This window comes from Cheilinus undulatus, linkage group 19 (genome assembly GCF_018320785.1).
Source record: "Cheilinus undulatus linkage group 19, ASM1832078v1, whole genome shotgun sequence".
NCBI classification, from domain to species: domain Eukaryota; kingdom Metazoa; phylum Chordata; class Actinopteri; order Labriformes; family Labridae; genus Cheilinus; species Cheilinus undulatus.
Genome location: NC_054883.1, coordinates 13,131,264 through 13,148,170, shown reverse-complemented (window position 1 = coordinate 13,148,170; position 16,907 = coordinate 13,131,264). Strand labels below are relative to the sequence as shown.

Below are 16,907 nucleotides of genomic sequence, written 5' to 3'. Positions count from 1 at the left end.
TATTATTTTGTTGTCTTCTATCTCCTACCCCAAATATGAATAAATAAATTATCATTAATTTTCTTCAGATCTATTTTTCACTGAGGTGGGAAGCTAATACTTAGTCTTATCATTCAATGCAATTTCCTGTGGATGTTAAAATACTCATGACAGTTGGTCAAATTTGCACATTTTGATATAATGAGATTCAAATTAAATGTTTGAATTTGCATTTATAGACATTTCTGATCACATGCTGTCAGTAAAATCTAAGCAAATGTTCCTTCACAGTACTTATCAGGACATTTAAAGATGCATCCTGCTTGGTTAATCCTAATAGAAGAATCGCTGCATTAGTTGGAGTGAAACAAAAAAGTCAAACAAATGTGTTATCACATATTAAATTTGAATATCTGCTCTTGGCTGATAGTGTTGTTTTTCTAGAAATACATCATTCATTATTTGCATCCATCCATCTATCCATCCATCTGTGCTTATCTGGGGCTGGGTTGCAGTGTAGTGTTAATTTTGTTAACAAAAAATGAGACTGGCAAGCAAAACTTGTAAGGACTTGCCCAATCAGGGGCAAGGAGCAAGCACGACTCTGAGCTTATCTGTTCATTAATTTTTTTATTTTCCTCTCTCGTTTCTGTTAGTACGGAGCCCCCGAGTAGCCAGATGCAGTGTGTCACTGTCTCCATTGGCTGAGCATGTCTGCTGGCATGCAGACAGCTGCACAGACTTTAACTAAAAACCTTTATGAAGGTAAACACTGTCATCAGTAAAGATTCACTGTAGCTAACGTCAATAAATCTGTTACCCACATAGAGAAGACAGGCTTTAACTTCCAAATTTAAACGTTGTGTGTGTGAGATAAGAGCACAGAGGAAGTCCGCCGGTGGTACGTCTCTTCAGTTTGCTCATTCATGGAGCTGTGCTGTTGTGTTTAATCTGAAGCTTCGCATTCCCTCGTTTTAACTTTTTCTCCAGCCACTTCCTGCCGATGCTCTCTTACACCCATATCTTTTGACAATTATGCCGATGCGCTTCATCAACGAGCATAACACATACAGCTCACACATGGAGATAATTTCATATCTAGTGAAATTTGTCCAAACATGGGTGTTTTATTTGATCTTTAATGCACCACTGATCATAAATATTGTCAAGAGCAGAAATATAAAACCAAAGCTCCAAAATGAGGTGGGGTGAAACGATGTGTCTGGAGAGCTGCAGGTGTGAGGCAGGGCTGGTTTTTAGTCATTTGGAGGCCCAGGGCAAAGACCAATATGGGGCCCCTCCCCCTTTAACTAAAGAATTTATAATGAGTGAAAAGAATTAGAAAGCATCTCTTTTATGTTAGCAAAGCCACAGAACTCCAGTAAATGCACCAATGATATAAATACCCAAATAGCCAACCATAATTCATCATTTTCTTTGAAAAGCATCTCAGAGCTCAAGCTCAGCTCATTCTAATATCTAAAAAATCTTTAGGCCAGGTGGAACTTTCATAATGCTGGTGTTGGGCCAAACACTGGTATCTCCAAAATGATAACTTTTCAGGGAATGAAAAGTTTCTACTTTATAAAAATGATATAAATATGATTTATAAAAACAAATTAAAAACATGAAAAATTGAGATGCAAGGTTTTAGCCTGATGTCAGTGATAAATAAAATAAATATATGCTCATTATCAGTGACATATTGGTTCTTCTGACTCTATACAGACATTTATATCCCATTTAACCTCATAATTATCCACCAATCCACTGTTATATTTCATTTCAACTATAGATGAACTGATCTATTATCTACCTTACATTCCCGGTTTGTATTGTGGCTCTCACTAAAGTATTTTTTAGACAGTGTGGCTCTTTGGTAGAATAAGGTTGAGTGCCACTGGGTAGCTGTTACAGTTACAGGGTGGAACTGTGAAATAGCACTTTAAAGGGGCACTATGTAGTTTTGGGGAAGACATTTTTAATCAAACAAGAAAAATCTTAATTGGTTGATTTTCACGTGTCGGCAAAATTTCTTCAGTTTCATGATAAATAAACCAAATGGAAACAGAAGAAAAGCACCATTTTATACTTGGTGCATACGTAGCAGACCCCGCCCCCTCTCTAGTGACAGTGTTTTGCTGACCTCATTTTCCTCTGAGAATAGTTGGTTTCATCAGTGACGAAAAAAATATTTCTGAGTTTGGATTATTACCTTATTAGTATTGTAAATGTGAAATTCCTGAGTTTGAATTTCTTCAGACAACAACCTTGTACAGCTTTCACACTGCACTGATCTGTACAAAGTTAAATATAAATTTCAGTGGGCTAACACGTAGCTAATAAATACAGTTTCTTAAGAAAGAAGTGTTGTGTATTACTTTCCACAGTCGACAGGCAATGGATTTTAGTTCTAAGTATGTTTTGAGCAAAATGTATGCACTTAACAGCCAGAAAAAGTACCTCCTGGACAGGGCAAGTGGGAATTTAGATGGGGCAAGTAGATTTGGGAAGCACTTGCCCTGAAGGGCAAGTAGGCAAAAACCTTAACGTCGAACCCTGTTTGGCAAGCTAAAAATAGATCCCTGTTAATAAAAACAACAAATCCATGATATTACTCCACCATGGGATTTATCTGTCAGAGTATATGAGCAGATGTCAGGTGAGACAGAAGAGGAGCATGGGAATCTGAGTGTATGTTCTTATGCAGAGCAGCAGGACAGACAGCATGAGCTGTAATGTGTTCTTTATATGCCTGTGCTTATATTTTTATCTAATTAAACAAAAATACAGTAGGCCTACCAAGAATTGCTGAAAAACTAGAAGGGGCTGTCTAACAAAAAAGAAGGAAAAAAATGTCAATCTTGTAACTGGCTATCTATAGCTAGGCACACACTGTGCACTTTCAATCTCATTCTGACCTGATTTTTCAAGTCATGCAACTGGTTTGCTGTGCAAAGTTTGTGGGGACACAATGACTGACCTCAGGCTAATTACTGTCAGTACTCCTGGCATGTCTGATACTTCAGTTGTATGACTGCAGACTCTTGCACAGTGACAGTAGAGCCATGAGTAGATTCTCAAACATCAGGGCATTTTTCCTGTGTAAACTTTTGTACAGCATCTGAAATCACCATGAACACAGCAGGCAGGCCTCTCTGATGTGCCATCCACATATAAAACACATTAAAGAATGTGCAGGAAGTGTCTGTGTTCATCCAGCTGGCTGTAATAAAGTGTTGTCTGAAGACAAGTTGGTCTGAAGAGGAAGCTCTTTTATGTGATTCATGGGAGCTGAAGTCTGTGGTTTGGTTTCATTAGAATGAATAATTTCAGTACGATAAATACATACTCATCAATCATGGGTCAAAGCATTGCTGAATATTGTTGATTTAATAAAAGTTCAAATGGTAGCCTCCAGATGAAGAGCTGTTTGGGAGCTGAAAGAACTGATTCTTACTGAGGTAAGTCAAATTATCCTAATCACTAAAAAGAGCTTAAATTCCCATCAGTGTAGCTGACAGAATGTTGATTATTTCACTGATAGCTGTATTTGCTCTCATCTGGCCCATTATCAGGCCTAGATGAGATACAGAAAATCCCTCCAGCAAGTTCTGCCCTCAGGTCTCTCCCCAGGTGGATAAAGACCTCCACGGGGGACGACCAGGAGGTATCCTGGTCAGATGCTCAACGCTGTCCTCCTTACCCCTGTCTGAGCCTGAGCTGCCGAAAATCAGGGTCAGAACATTTAAGTCTACGTTTGATGATTTTTTTTTATTAATGCAGTGAAACTTCCAGTCCTGTTCCTGCATACTACAGGAAATTTATATTTTAAATTAAGGGCTTTTACTTTTCTTCGCTCTAATCGAGTGAAGAGTGTAAAGGTTCAGTCCTGAAGCTGAATCCAACCTTGAAAATATTGGATAGGACCAGTTCATAAAACTTTGAAACCAGACATCCTTTCGACAGACTTGGTGGTAAAGACGTCTTCAGACGTAGCAAAATTCCATCTTTGATTCAAATTCTCTTTTCTTTCTTCTTCACCTGCATTCACTGTTAACAAAAAATGACCATGACCTTTTTTCTGACTGAAGGGCTTAAGCACTATTGTCATCTGTTCTTCTTTTGAATTTTTTAAAATCTGTATTTCCTCTCTGAATGTTTCCTCTGTGATAAGGGAAATCAGTGAGGAATAACAGCAGTAGAGCCAATAAAGAGAATTATCGTGCTCATTCACTAACAAGCAGGACAAAACATGAATGAGATAAGCCGCAGAACTACAGCCTTCTTTAGCAGTCCACACTTATGTATGTAATAGTCTTTGGCATAACATCCAGCGTTTCCATAGCAACTGTTAACGTTTTTTGTCTGTCACAGCAGCTCTGTCTGCCGTGACAAGACAAGCCCTCTTACAACTATGAAAATTAAGAATTTCTCTGGTAAGAAAACTGTAGAGGTAGTGTAAATATAACTAAAAATATGTATAAGATAGGAGGTGCCGCTTTTGCATTCATACATTCAAGACAACTTTACATATTTTACTTTTAAAGAAGTAATTATTTCACAATACTTTAACAAAGACTACACCACATTCTTGTTGACAATCATGTATTTTTCCTCTAAATTGTACTTTTGTTGTCCCACAATAATACAGCTGTCTTTGGATCAGATAGATGAAAACAAAAGTGTAAAAAAGCAGTTCAGATCTTTATTTTAAAGCCAAATTTACCAAATCCATGAGGATTCTGGTCCACATTTTGGACCCATGAAGAACTCTGACATGGCTGGTTTCACACCACAGAGTCAGTCAGCCATCCAAGAACTGACAAAAGCTGCTCACTGGAGGTGATAGACAAACTCAGCTGTGAGAAAAATATACATGTCTAGGGGAGACAAGCCAATCTTTCTGCATTTATCTCTACAGATTTTTAACCCAGTGATTCAGGTTGCAACAGAAGTTGTCTTTATTTTTGTAATTAGGTTGTTTTAAGGATGTCTCATTCACCCAAAGAGGGTTTGTGTCATTTGGACAGTACAAAACGAGTTTTATTATGAAGAACTAGCCTTGTGACAGAACACCTTAACATACGGACCGCATGCTCCAAATAAGTGGTTCCTAACCTTATAATGTGGGCAAACCCCTGATGAACTGCAGCAGTGAACATGATATCCTAGATTTTGCCTAGTGTTTGCCTTGTGCTTGCTGTTAACTAGCAAAATTACACAGTAAACTCTTGTTTACTCAACTTTACCTTACCTCAATAAAATGTTTTCCTCACTAATACAAAGAGAGTGGATCATTTCACTCTGGTCTTTACACTGGCTCCTTGTGTCTCAGAGTAGACTCTAAAGCACTGATCGGTTTAGGCCTAAAATACATCAGTCACCTTCTAATCCAGTATGAACCATCCAGACCTCTCAGGATGTCTGGTACAGGTGGCTCTGTATCCTCAGAGTCAGAACCAAACATGGAGAAGCAGCATTCAGTTTCTATGCTCTGTATATCTGGAACAAACTCCCACAAAACCTCAGGTCAGCTGAGAGTCCGAGCTCTTTTATATCAAGGCTAGAGACACACCTGTTCACTGCTGCCTTTGACTAAAAAAACATCATCATGTTTTCAATTTCTGTTTTATAGGTCACATGCAAAATGCAAAAAAAAATTTCCAGGCTTTTCTAGCAAAAATATTTGCCCCTGTCCTGAAATGCTCAAATGTTCTGCACAAATAAACTTGCCTTGCCTTGAATCCATTTAAAGCAAATATGAAAAAATGTGCTCAAAATGTGGCCTTCATCAGCAGTTTAGTGTCCTGTCATAAAAATGTTACCTTAAATGAGGGGGTTAAGACCAGTTTACTCAAAAGTGTAGACAATTTCTCCTTGTAACATGATAAACCCTTCCTCTCTCCTGAAACATATAGCCTACTTCCCTTTTTAAATTCATAGCAGGAGTGCTACAGAGTAGAAGACAGAAATTCAAAATGTCCCAATATTTCCAAGTTCACCCTTCTTAAGAACTAAGAGAGAATATGGAGGTCATTTTTTAAACTTAAAGAAGTAGTCTGACTTCCTGCAGGGGCTTGGTGAATAGATGAAAATTGACATTGGAAGCTGCGTAATCACCCTCAGCCACATGTGAAAGTTAGAATGTGTCCCTTATTCTGAATTCATGTTTCATCATGAACACATTAAAGTTCTGAATGATGTAAGAAGTATTAAAATAACTGTGTAGTCAGTAAAGCTTGGTGCTGGCCAGGGAAATTGAGTGAGTGAGATGTGAATATGGAGACTTACTGTAGAAATAATCTCCAGAATAGAGAAGTAGACTTTGAAGGTTTAATGGTATTACTTTATATAAAGTGCTACAAACAAGAATTTCATGATTTATGCAAATACTGCAAGACTTTGCCTTAAACCCAGGGCAAATATAGTGAAACTGAAACAGCATGACTGCCCCATAGAGACTGAGGCTATGGCTCAAATAAATCTTTCTAAATCCATGATTTCATGAATTCTTCTAGAACTCTCCTGGTAAGATTTTGAATTTATTTCTTTTTGTAATTTCTTTCCCTTCTGTTTACCTTATTAAACCAGTTCATCTTAGTCATTGTCACATTTTCAGTTAGAGCAGAAGAAGAGAGGACTCAAGTACAGGTTACAAAATGATTATTCAAATAAAAAGGGTACAAGGCAAAAATCAAAGTCTTCTTAACAAAGTCCATAAACCAAAACCAAGAACGTTCAATGAAAAGGGCCAAACACAAGTCCAGATCTTGATCCAAAAAATGCAACTAGAACTGGATATGGTTAACCTCTTGATAAACATAACCTAGATGAATGAGAACCTACGTAGACATCCAAAGACAAAAGCCCGTTATGAAAATCCAAACAGGAAGCCATTAGGAGACACAAGGAGCTTTGACTACATGTTACAAACTGACACTGAAGGGAAATGTCAGAGACTAAATGAAGGAAGGGGTGAAAAACTAGACACAGGTGGAACTGATGAAACTATTTAAGGGCAAGGGTGGAACACAAGGACAGGTGGAAAACTGGAAAACAGCATCAACGAATAAAACAGGAAATACTAGAAACTAACCTGAAGAATAGAGATCACAAAAATACACAAGACCACAGAGATACTTCAGAAATACTAAAATAACACAGAAGAGACAAGAAATAAAAGGTTGGAAATAATTAAAAAGAAACACAAGGAACACAGTGAGAGAAAACAAAATCACAGTGAATCACAAGGAACTGAAACTTAGGATTGATTATAAAGACACACCAACACACAGACACAGCAAATAAAAATGACAAACCAGATTTAAAAAGGGAACACGGGTGTAGATTAGGGCCCTAGGATTTCAGCGTTAACGGAATTACGGGCAGAATCGCGGAGTTGGCCAATCAAAATGGAATCTATTGTTTAACGTGGAAATTGAATGAACTTGACTGAAATACGTTTTTTTTAGAAAGAGGAACGTTTATCTGGGGAATATGATCCGGAGGATCACAAGCGTGACACGGCTTGTGCCTCATTTCACAAACACTCACCACAACACAAAGCATGTTAAAGCAGCTGCACAAAACACCAGCAAACATCAGGTAGCTCAATACAGGGCAGTACAGTGCGACATAATGTTGCACCTTCAAGAAAACTCATTCCTGCTACGAGTTATTTTACCTCACCACACCAGAGAGTCATGGAGAGAGAGAAAGGTGCGCGAGGCACACAGCTGAAGTCAAAACTCGAAGACCTTCTCACCCCTCGGAGGCTTTACTCTTGAGTCAGACGGACTCAAGATTTTACAGAGTCCCATAGTCTAAATGATGTTACATTCGAGTATCAATTAGCTTAACAACTCCTCCTGTAGATACTGTAGTTCCCTTTGGTTGCTCAACGAGCCAACAAGTGTCTGCATTAACACAGCAGGCTGGCATCAGGCAGACAGACAGACAGCGAGGATGGAGAGAGATGAGGAGAGAACCGTTATAGTAAAAACACGATGCAGCATCACACTGCACAGACTAAGAGAGTAAAGAAAAGTTTAGGTAACAGGTTTACTTGTAACCATTTAACTTAAATGTTACTTTCTTATTAAGCCATTATCACTTTCTGTTTGAGAGAACAGAAGGATTTCTTCATTTATATTATAAACATTAGTTAGGATCCAGTGTGATTATACATGTGGATATGTCTTAAAATGTTGGAAATATCTGACAGTTACACTGGGCTCCTGGGCCAACTGTGGCCCTTTTTCAATAAATTTAAGGTTATTTCTTTGTAATTAGTGAACATTTGATTCATTTACATAAACAGGACACTCTTATGGTAGAATTAGTAGAAAAGTTAAAAAACGGAATTCCAAAAAATTAAAACAGAAAAAATGAAATTTGGCAAAAAATAAAACAGATTTTGTAGGGCCCTAGTAGATGGCCTCTGCTGGCCTGCTCTATCAAATAATGGCACAAAAAGCCCAAAATAAATGTTAAAAAACAAGGAACACAAATGTGGGATTAGTTATAGAGACACACAACAAACAGTAAGGGGGAAATAAAAAAAAACACAAGTGACTTAAACTAAGGATTAATTTAAAACAGACAAGGAAGACAGCAAGGGAAAAATGACAAAAAATAGCTTGCGGGTTAGCCCACCACCATATTGTCTGTTTGTACCCCAGAATGCATTGTTAATGGGCTGTGACAACCAATGGCAGGCTGTTCAATCGTCACGTCATGTTTTGCTGAACAGGGCATGTGCACAGACTTAGAAACTGAAGGAGACAGCCTGAATAACTCAGAGAGAAGTCAACACAGAGAAGCTGTAATTTGTCCCTCAGAGTCACTGCACTTCAAATAATGACTCAAATTCCCAGAAGTGCAAGGACTAGCAGCCAGCCATAAGGTTTTCAGTTATTGCCAATTTATTAGAACACTTTTGTTAGCATTTAGCTTAAATCCCTGAAGTGCCTGTGAACAGCCTCAGAGAGCAGACTGGCCATATTTTTTTCTGGGTTATTTAGGAGAGTTTCATGTGTCCATTTCAGGGTTAATCAAGTTTTTAGATTAATTTTCCACCACCATTGAATGCCTTCACTTCTTATTTGGGTACAAACTAAGAAATATTGGCCCATATTTGTCTCAGTTATGTCATAGGATTCTGTGTTGTCTGGGTCCTTGTGAGCTCTTATGTGTTGTTTCATGGGTCCATGTCCTGTTTGGGTTAATCATGTTTTGTTGAATTTTTTTGGAGTTGGGCTTTAGTTATTTTCTGTTGTGCTCTTGTGCCTTGGACATATGTCAAAGCACCTAGTAAAGCCCTATTTTTAAAAGTGTTGTACGAATGATTTATTATTAGTGCAGATTCTATATTTCTTCGAATGTATTGTGTTGTGAGAAACTAATTAAAATCACAGCATATCAGGGTTTTACAGCCTCTTTAAGTCGTCACATAGACACACATACTTGATAAAGAAAAGCTATTTCTCACTGAGATCCTCCAAGTTAATGTCAATATCTTGTCTGGAACTTTTTCTGTTAAAGAAAGTTTTTAAAAGATGAAGTCCTTGCTCATTCTTTAGTGAATACAAAAGTCCATTAATGCCCAATTGTCCCTATCGCACCTGAATAATGACAAAGTGAATGAAAAGGTGTTCTTTGTGTTTCCTTCTCTGCTTATTATCAAGGTCAGTGATTTACAGCAGGAATGGCCTTACTTCTGCTCATAAGTTGAGTTGTAAATGACAGCTGAAGAAGCTCTCAGTGGAAGAAGGAAAGTTGCATCAGGTTGTCACGACCCAGCTTGGTGGGGTTGTCTTTTGCTCTGAAAATGGCTGCAAGCTGTTGATGATGACAGTGCTCTGCTTGGGCTTTTCTTCTGTCAAATACAAGAAATGTCAAGACAGCTGCCTGCTTCAGAAACTACATCATACAAGGCGTCATGTAGACTAAAACATTCCCGATGCATTACAGCTCACAGATCAAACTTTCACTGGTAAAAATGGAACTTTGATAGTCAGCCTCAGGCATTACCTTCCATTTCCTAGTAAATCACCAGTTTCGTCCCGATACGATACAATATCGATAATTTGGACAACGATACGGTATTTTCCAATATCACAAAATCTGCCAGCATACGATTTTGATTCAATCGATATAGGGGCCTACCATCTATATCAGGTGATTTTATGCAAAAATTTCACACAGTTACAGAAAAAACAGTTTCTGCAATTAAATTATCGACAGGTTTCTGTATTTAATAAAGATATATCTTCAACAAAAACAACAAAAACCTGATTACCTTTAAATTAGGAGCACAACTATGCACATTTGTGTTGAAACATATTGATTTAAATCAGCAAACATTTTCAGTACCAAACATTTTATCCCCAGATCACTCTAAAGCACCAGTATGGACTTTTCTGCAACCCTTTATAATAGTGATCAGAATGTTTGGCCTGTGTTCCCATTTTAGATTTTTCTTAAACTTATTTACACACATGTGGACTTCAACAGATATTTCTGCTCAATATCAGCCCTTCATACTTTACACAGGGGCCTATTAATGTGGCAGATAGTTCATTTTTGTAGTTTATTTACCGTATGAGATTTAAATGAGGTAAAATATGTGGCATATGATGTCTCATGACAAAAGCGAGGGGGTGGGGGTGTACAGAGAACAGCTGTCCTGCTTGAACCATGTTAAGTTTGAACAGCTTGTATTGATGTAAAATCAGTGTATCAGAGGAGACATGCAGCAGTGGACATTTCCCCCTGTGTGTCTCTGCGGTCTGCTGCATACAGCACTCATGCTACCTCAGCCATAACGAGTGGTGTTTTTATCTGGTAGTCGGCAAACTAAGGGGAGAGATCAGTCCTGCAGCAGCGTCTGTCTGAAATATGTCCACACAGCCAAGAGAGGAGAGGAAAGCTGCAAAACTTTAAGCCACTGCTGCTAGTTAGCTAGCTTGTAGCTAGCTTGTTGAGGGCACTGCCTGGGGTGGAAACTGTCCATATACATCGATGAATCGTTACACTTCTACCATTTGCGTATATATGGGTGCCTTTCTGATTTTGTAAAAGCTGGCAGTACAACACGTAGCACCTGTATATTTAATGTTATTGATCTCTTACTGCCAACCTAAAGCCTTTAAAAATAAAATACAGTAAACAAACGATTCATTTTATTCACATTTTCTAACCAAGTTTCTGTGATATTAAACAAATATTTCCCAAAAGTGGAACTGATTTCCAGACCCTGAAAATAAATTCAGCACATTTTTGTTCAAGCATTTTGATTGTTTTTTATCGTTGGATTCTGAATGTGTTACTTAGTAGCACTCCAAGCATACAGATGCAGTCCTCTCTTCACTGTGGAAGCTGAATAGGATAGTCTTCTGTTTATAGTCTTGCATTTGTAAAGCAATGGGGCCAAACATATAACGACATTGATGTTTAAATCTAGGGACGATATTCATTCTGATGATCTATAACTAACCACTGAGGAAATTTGGTAGTATGGATCATCTTTCAAAGTCAGAAGTAATTTGACTGAGTGTGCTGTCAACTTTATGTTCTAGTCACCCGCGGTGCTACTATTGGGCCTGGGTGGGCCTGGGACCACCCATTTTAGGCTCAGGCCCACCCATTTTGACCCAGGCCCATAGTAATTTCGGACACCGCATTAGTTTTCATTCTGGCTGTTCATCCAATAAGCAGCCTGAGGAAAGCTTTGAGTGAAAGCTTCTCAGCCAATCAGAGGATTGTACCCCATGTGTGGACTCTTAGGCTTGCCCACAGGCTGCATCGTCACCAGCAACTGATCCAATGAAGTGAATGATAATGATGCTCAAGCTTTTCAAGCAACAAGCTCAATGAGACTGACACAGACGGTAACTTTAGCTATTAGCTAATATGAAAAGTCAACATGGCAAAGCAAAGCAGCTTGTTTTTAATTTAACTTCACTAAGAAATGCTCCAAGGAGCAGGAGGAGGAAACTCCTGCCATTTTAAGTAAAGATACAAGTGACGAGTTACCGTCCAGCTCAGCCGCCCTCTCCCCATCATGTCTTCGTAGCCACCCCCTCACACCAGCAATGCAAGTAACAGGCTAACATTATCGTTAGTTTCTGGCTGTCTGTAGGCACAATTTCTGGAGTGAAAATAATATTGGCAGTAGGCAGAGGTAACTTATGATAGCGTTATTGTGTATGTCTTTGTCCGCTTCAGCACTGAGCTCAGGACAGCGACACAAGAGCCACACAGGTAGGGTACTGAGTGGCTGTCCTCAGCACCACATAAAAGCGCTGAAACGGAGATGAAGGGGAACCCTTTTTTGGCTTATTTTAACTGGCCCATCCAGTTTTCTGGAGGCCCACCCACAATCAAAATCCTGGCGCCGCTAGTGGCTCTAGTGTTGCTGAAATAGAAGAAAAATGTCCATCCCTAGAGGACTAACTTCTTTCTACTTAACCATAGCAGAGCAGATGAAACACTGTTAATTTTGAAATGAGGTTGTTTTCCATATTGATTAAAAAAATGGACAGTATCTGTGAAAGACTTTGCACATGATCAAAAAATACAATAACACATTGTCTGCATATAATGGATTAAATGGTAAGTTAATAGTGTTAATAGTTAAGTGTTAATAGGCTCATGGGACAGATCAGGTGACTGGCAAAAGGTCTACACCAGTGGCTTGAGATAAAGCGCTAGCAGCAGTGGGCCTATAGGTGAATGCCCTGTCTTGAATCTCATAACAGCAAAATGACAGGAGCAGTTTTTTCTCACAAAGTGCCACAGCTGTTGGTTGTCGCTGCTGGGAATGGTAATGCTAGATTCTGGTCATTATTGATTATTCAATAACTATTGTTATAGTTATTGGTATTAATAGATAAAATTATTATTGAAGATTAATACATAAGGGGCATCACCCTGAAGACAGGGAACAACAATCAAAAAGGAGAAAAACTGTATGAGAGTTACAATTTTAAAATGATATTACTAATATTTTATAAATATTGGTATTCAAATGAATTGAAGGCATGAAATCGTACATGACCTTCTCAATAAACAGACTGTTCCTCTGTGCACACTTATCACAGACAACTTCTCTTTGAATATATTTCAGAATTTATTTGAAGAAGCACCATCAACTCAAATCCTATAAACCTATAATATACCTAGCTATACCTTAGTCATGCTATTAATTCAGGACCAAACTCCATTAGTCCAAGCACATTTCACAAAAAGGGCCATATAGTTTTTATGAAAAACAGAACGTATGTGTAAAAGATTTTTTGTAAAGGGTTCTAAAGATACAATAACACATTGTCTGCATAAAAAAAATATTGATTGGTTCTGTTACAGATACATGGGATTGTTCAGGTGACAAACAAAAAGTCAACAGTGGTTCAGTAGAAAACACAAAGAGCTGTGAGCTTTGGAGACTGCCCTGTCTTGAATCTCTCATCAGGCAAAAGCATGAGAGCAGTTTTTGCCCATAAGAAAGTTCTTGCCCTACTGCTCCTGGTCGTTGCACAGGGCTTTAATTTTATGAACAGATGGGTGGGCAAAGCCCATCACTCCAAGCACAGGTTTTAAGAGGGCAACTCCAGGTAACCAAAAACCTTTATTGCAACTAGAGAGAGGACTGCTTTTGGAGTGCTTAGATTCCACACAGCATGTTTAACATTCAGCAGCCTTCTGAGGCCAGTCTAGACTTCATGAATTCTGTCTGGTCGCTGTAAGCTTGGTCTTGCAAACCTGAAGAAGTCTGTCAAAACATACAACTTTTTCATAAACATATCCTTATTAAAAGTGCTAGAGGCCTGTAAGGGCATTCTATAGGGTCCTTACCTTTTTGAAGAAGCATGGAGTCTAGCGCACTGTTTACCTCTAAAGAAGCAGCCCACCTCAAGCAACAACTGAATCGTATCTGAAACCAGAGGGCCAGGTAACAAATTGGGATGCCTGGGAACTGACCTTATGCATGGCTGTTGCTGTTATTTCAATTTCATGCCGTGCATTGAGACATAATAAGTTGCTGAGTTTCAGTGTGCCATATGAATGTTGTTCGAAAAGCCCCCACATACAGATTTATTAAAGCTAATCTTAGAGCATTTACCTTTTTAGGACTCACTCTGAAGTGTTCCATCTTTATCTGACAATGAAAACGGCTGAAGAGTGCTAATTGGTCTGGAGCCTGAGAGCCAGAAGCTGAAGTGAAAGCAATAGGTCTGTTTGGTTCTGTGTATAAGGAATCCAGAACAGCACCTGAGTGGAGAGTTATTTTCTTTCTAACTAGTTCCATTTGAAAGGAAATGTGATCCCTCTTCAGGGTCTAACAATCAAAACTGGTATTGCTCAAAATAATACAATATGTCTCATCTTACACTGTAGATGAAGAGAGAAGATGAAGGCTGAAGTAGTAAACACAACACCACGTAATGAAACGGGGCAGTTCAAGGCTTTCACTAACACTGTAAAGATGTCAAGGCTTTTGAAATTTTCTCTCTTTATCCCTGTAGTCCTTGAGTACAGGTGAGAGTTTCTCTGCTTTCATGTGCCTCTCTGTCCTTCCAGTTTTCAGTGTTCAGCCAGTCAGTGATAAATCTATTGGACAGATGGGGTCTTAGCACCTGGACTACAAATGACTGTAAAACTGTTTGGAATATGACTTTGCATCTACTTTAGTCAGAATTTATTCAGAAATTTTAGGAGGATTGAGCCTACAAAAGTACCATTTCCCAAAAGCCTCTGAAAGAAGGATGTATGTTTTAAGAGACTAAAGCCTTGTGTGTTTAAAATCTGTAAGAAGCGTGTTTGGTCAGTTTGGAGTAAAATAAAAGCAAACACCTGAAAAATGTTGACATCAAAAGGTTTTCATAAAGATTGGCTTATGTCCTTACGTTCAAAAGCATTTTTTTGGTTTTGGGGGTGTAAGATTTGAAATCAGGCTGTAGACTGAGGTCATAATGTTAGCTTGGACTGTCTGTCATTGCGTAAGTCATATTAAGATGAATGGGTTCTTTTTTAGCAATTGCTGTGTTAAGATTTGGCCCATTTCTCAGAAAACATTACTCACTGGTGGAGAAAATAGAAGGAATTCAGAAAATATCCTCCCAGCATGACGCTCAAATACATTGACAGCAGCAACGATGAAACGTTTTCCTCTGACTGAGCTGCTGAAATATCCTGCTGCGCATGCTTCCTACCACAGTTCTGTGCCTTCATATGACAACATTAGGTTGTAATTTCCTAGGTTTACACACAGAAACTTGGCTGTCAGTCAAACTGTGGTAAAGGAACTTTTGCAGTAAAGCCAATGAATAAACCATGAATAAACAAACAAAAAAAGACTATTTCTGGTACTCCTCCACCAGGCTGGTCTACCAGAGACTAAGTTTGCAAAGGGGAAGGAAATAGTCATGTCTTCCACAACTTTCTGTGACTTAAAGGTTACATATTTTACCCTTTTAAGACAAACTTAAATTGTTCTCAGAGGTCCCCAAAACATGCCTGTGAAGTTTGTTGCTGAAAAAACACTCCAGTATAGGATTTTTGTATGTCTAAAACCCCCTCTATTTCAGCCCTTCTCAGAACGAGCCGTTTCTGTGTCTGTGGCTTTAAATGTTAATTAGTTGTCAGACTCCGCCCTGACCACATCCCTTTCAGGAAATGGACGCAGTATTCCTGGTACTACAGACACTTTTATCTAAAGTTTAGAACTTGACTGGGATTTGAACCATCAACCTCACAGCTTGTAGTCAGCAGGATAACCCACTGAGCTATCCAGCATCTCAGCTGGCAACTGAGAGGATCAGTAGAGGAGGGTAGGACTTTCCTCCAAGTGAGGGAGGGCCAACCAAACCTGGGGACTGGTGCTTACGCTCCTGGTGAGGTCACTAGGAGCTAAATCTGAGAACGGCTTGATTCGGCACACATTTTCTGAAAGGTGGAGAAAGAGAGGGGGAGAGGGAATGGATTTTTCTGGTATTTGAGGGGATTGTGGACAGGCCAGGGACACACGTTTGTGTTAGAAAAGCCTGAAAAAGTGATTTTTGCATAATATGTCTCCTTTAAAAGAGCATGGGGAAAAAAAGCCAAGTCTAAATCAATGAAACTCACATTGATATTAAATTAAAATCACTATTGATACATCATCAGAGGGGTAGTAAGACTTAAACTACCAAAATATAAAATCTTGCATTAAAACAATCTTCATACCTGACCTCACTTATTAAAGGTGTTTTTTTGAATGTGTGCACTTGAAAATGTGCACTTGAACATTTACATTTAAAAGCATGCTCTTACACACTTTAGCTTAAATCGTGTTCTTTAAAGTGTACACGAATTTATGTACTCATGCATTCGTGTTTCCTTGAAAGTGTGGACTTGAAATTTTACACTTGAAAGTGTGCGCTTGAATGTGTATTCGGTGAAAGAATGAATGTTTGTTGCAATTGGTAATTTAAAATTAGGGAGTGTGCACTTGAAAGTGTGCACTTGAAAGTGTGCACTTGAAATTGTGTGCTCATAAGTGTCCACTTGTGTATTTGTTTCCTTATAAGTGTGTACTGAAAATTTTAATACTTGAAAGTGTGTGCTCATAAGTGTCCACTTGTGTATTTGTTTCCTTAAAAGTGTATACTGAAAATTTTAATACTTGAAAGTGTGTGCTCATAAGTGTCCACGTGTGTATTTATTGTTCCTTTAAAAATGTGCACTTGAGACTTTACATTTGAAATTGTGTGCTTGAAAGTGTCCACTTATGTATTTATGCTTCCTTGAAAGTGTGCAGTTGAAATTTTACATCTCAGGGGGGCACTTGAAAGTGTCCACTTTTTTATGTGTCTCTGAAAGTGTGCATTTTAATTTTTTTCTTGAAAGTGTGCACCTATGAATCTGTTTCCTTGTGCACTTGA

General features: G+C 38.5%; 1 protein-coding gene across 1 annotated transcript in view; it reads left to right on the top strand.

The window, feature by feature from the left end:
- vipr1b (vasoactive intestinal peptide receptor 1b) overlaps window positions 1-16,907 on the top strand; it is a 74,039-nt gene that overhangs the window by 28,262 nt on the left and 28,870 nt on the right. The window lies entirely within an intron of this gene.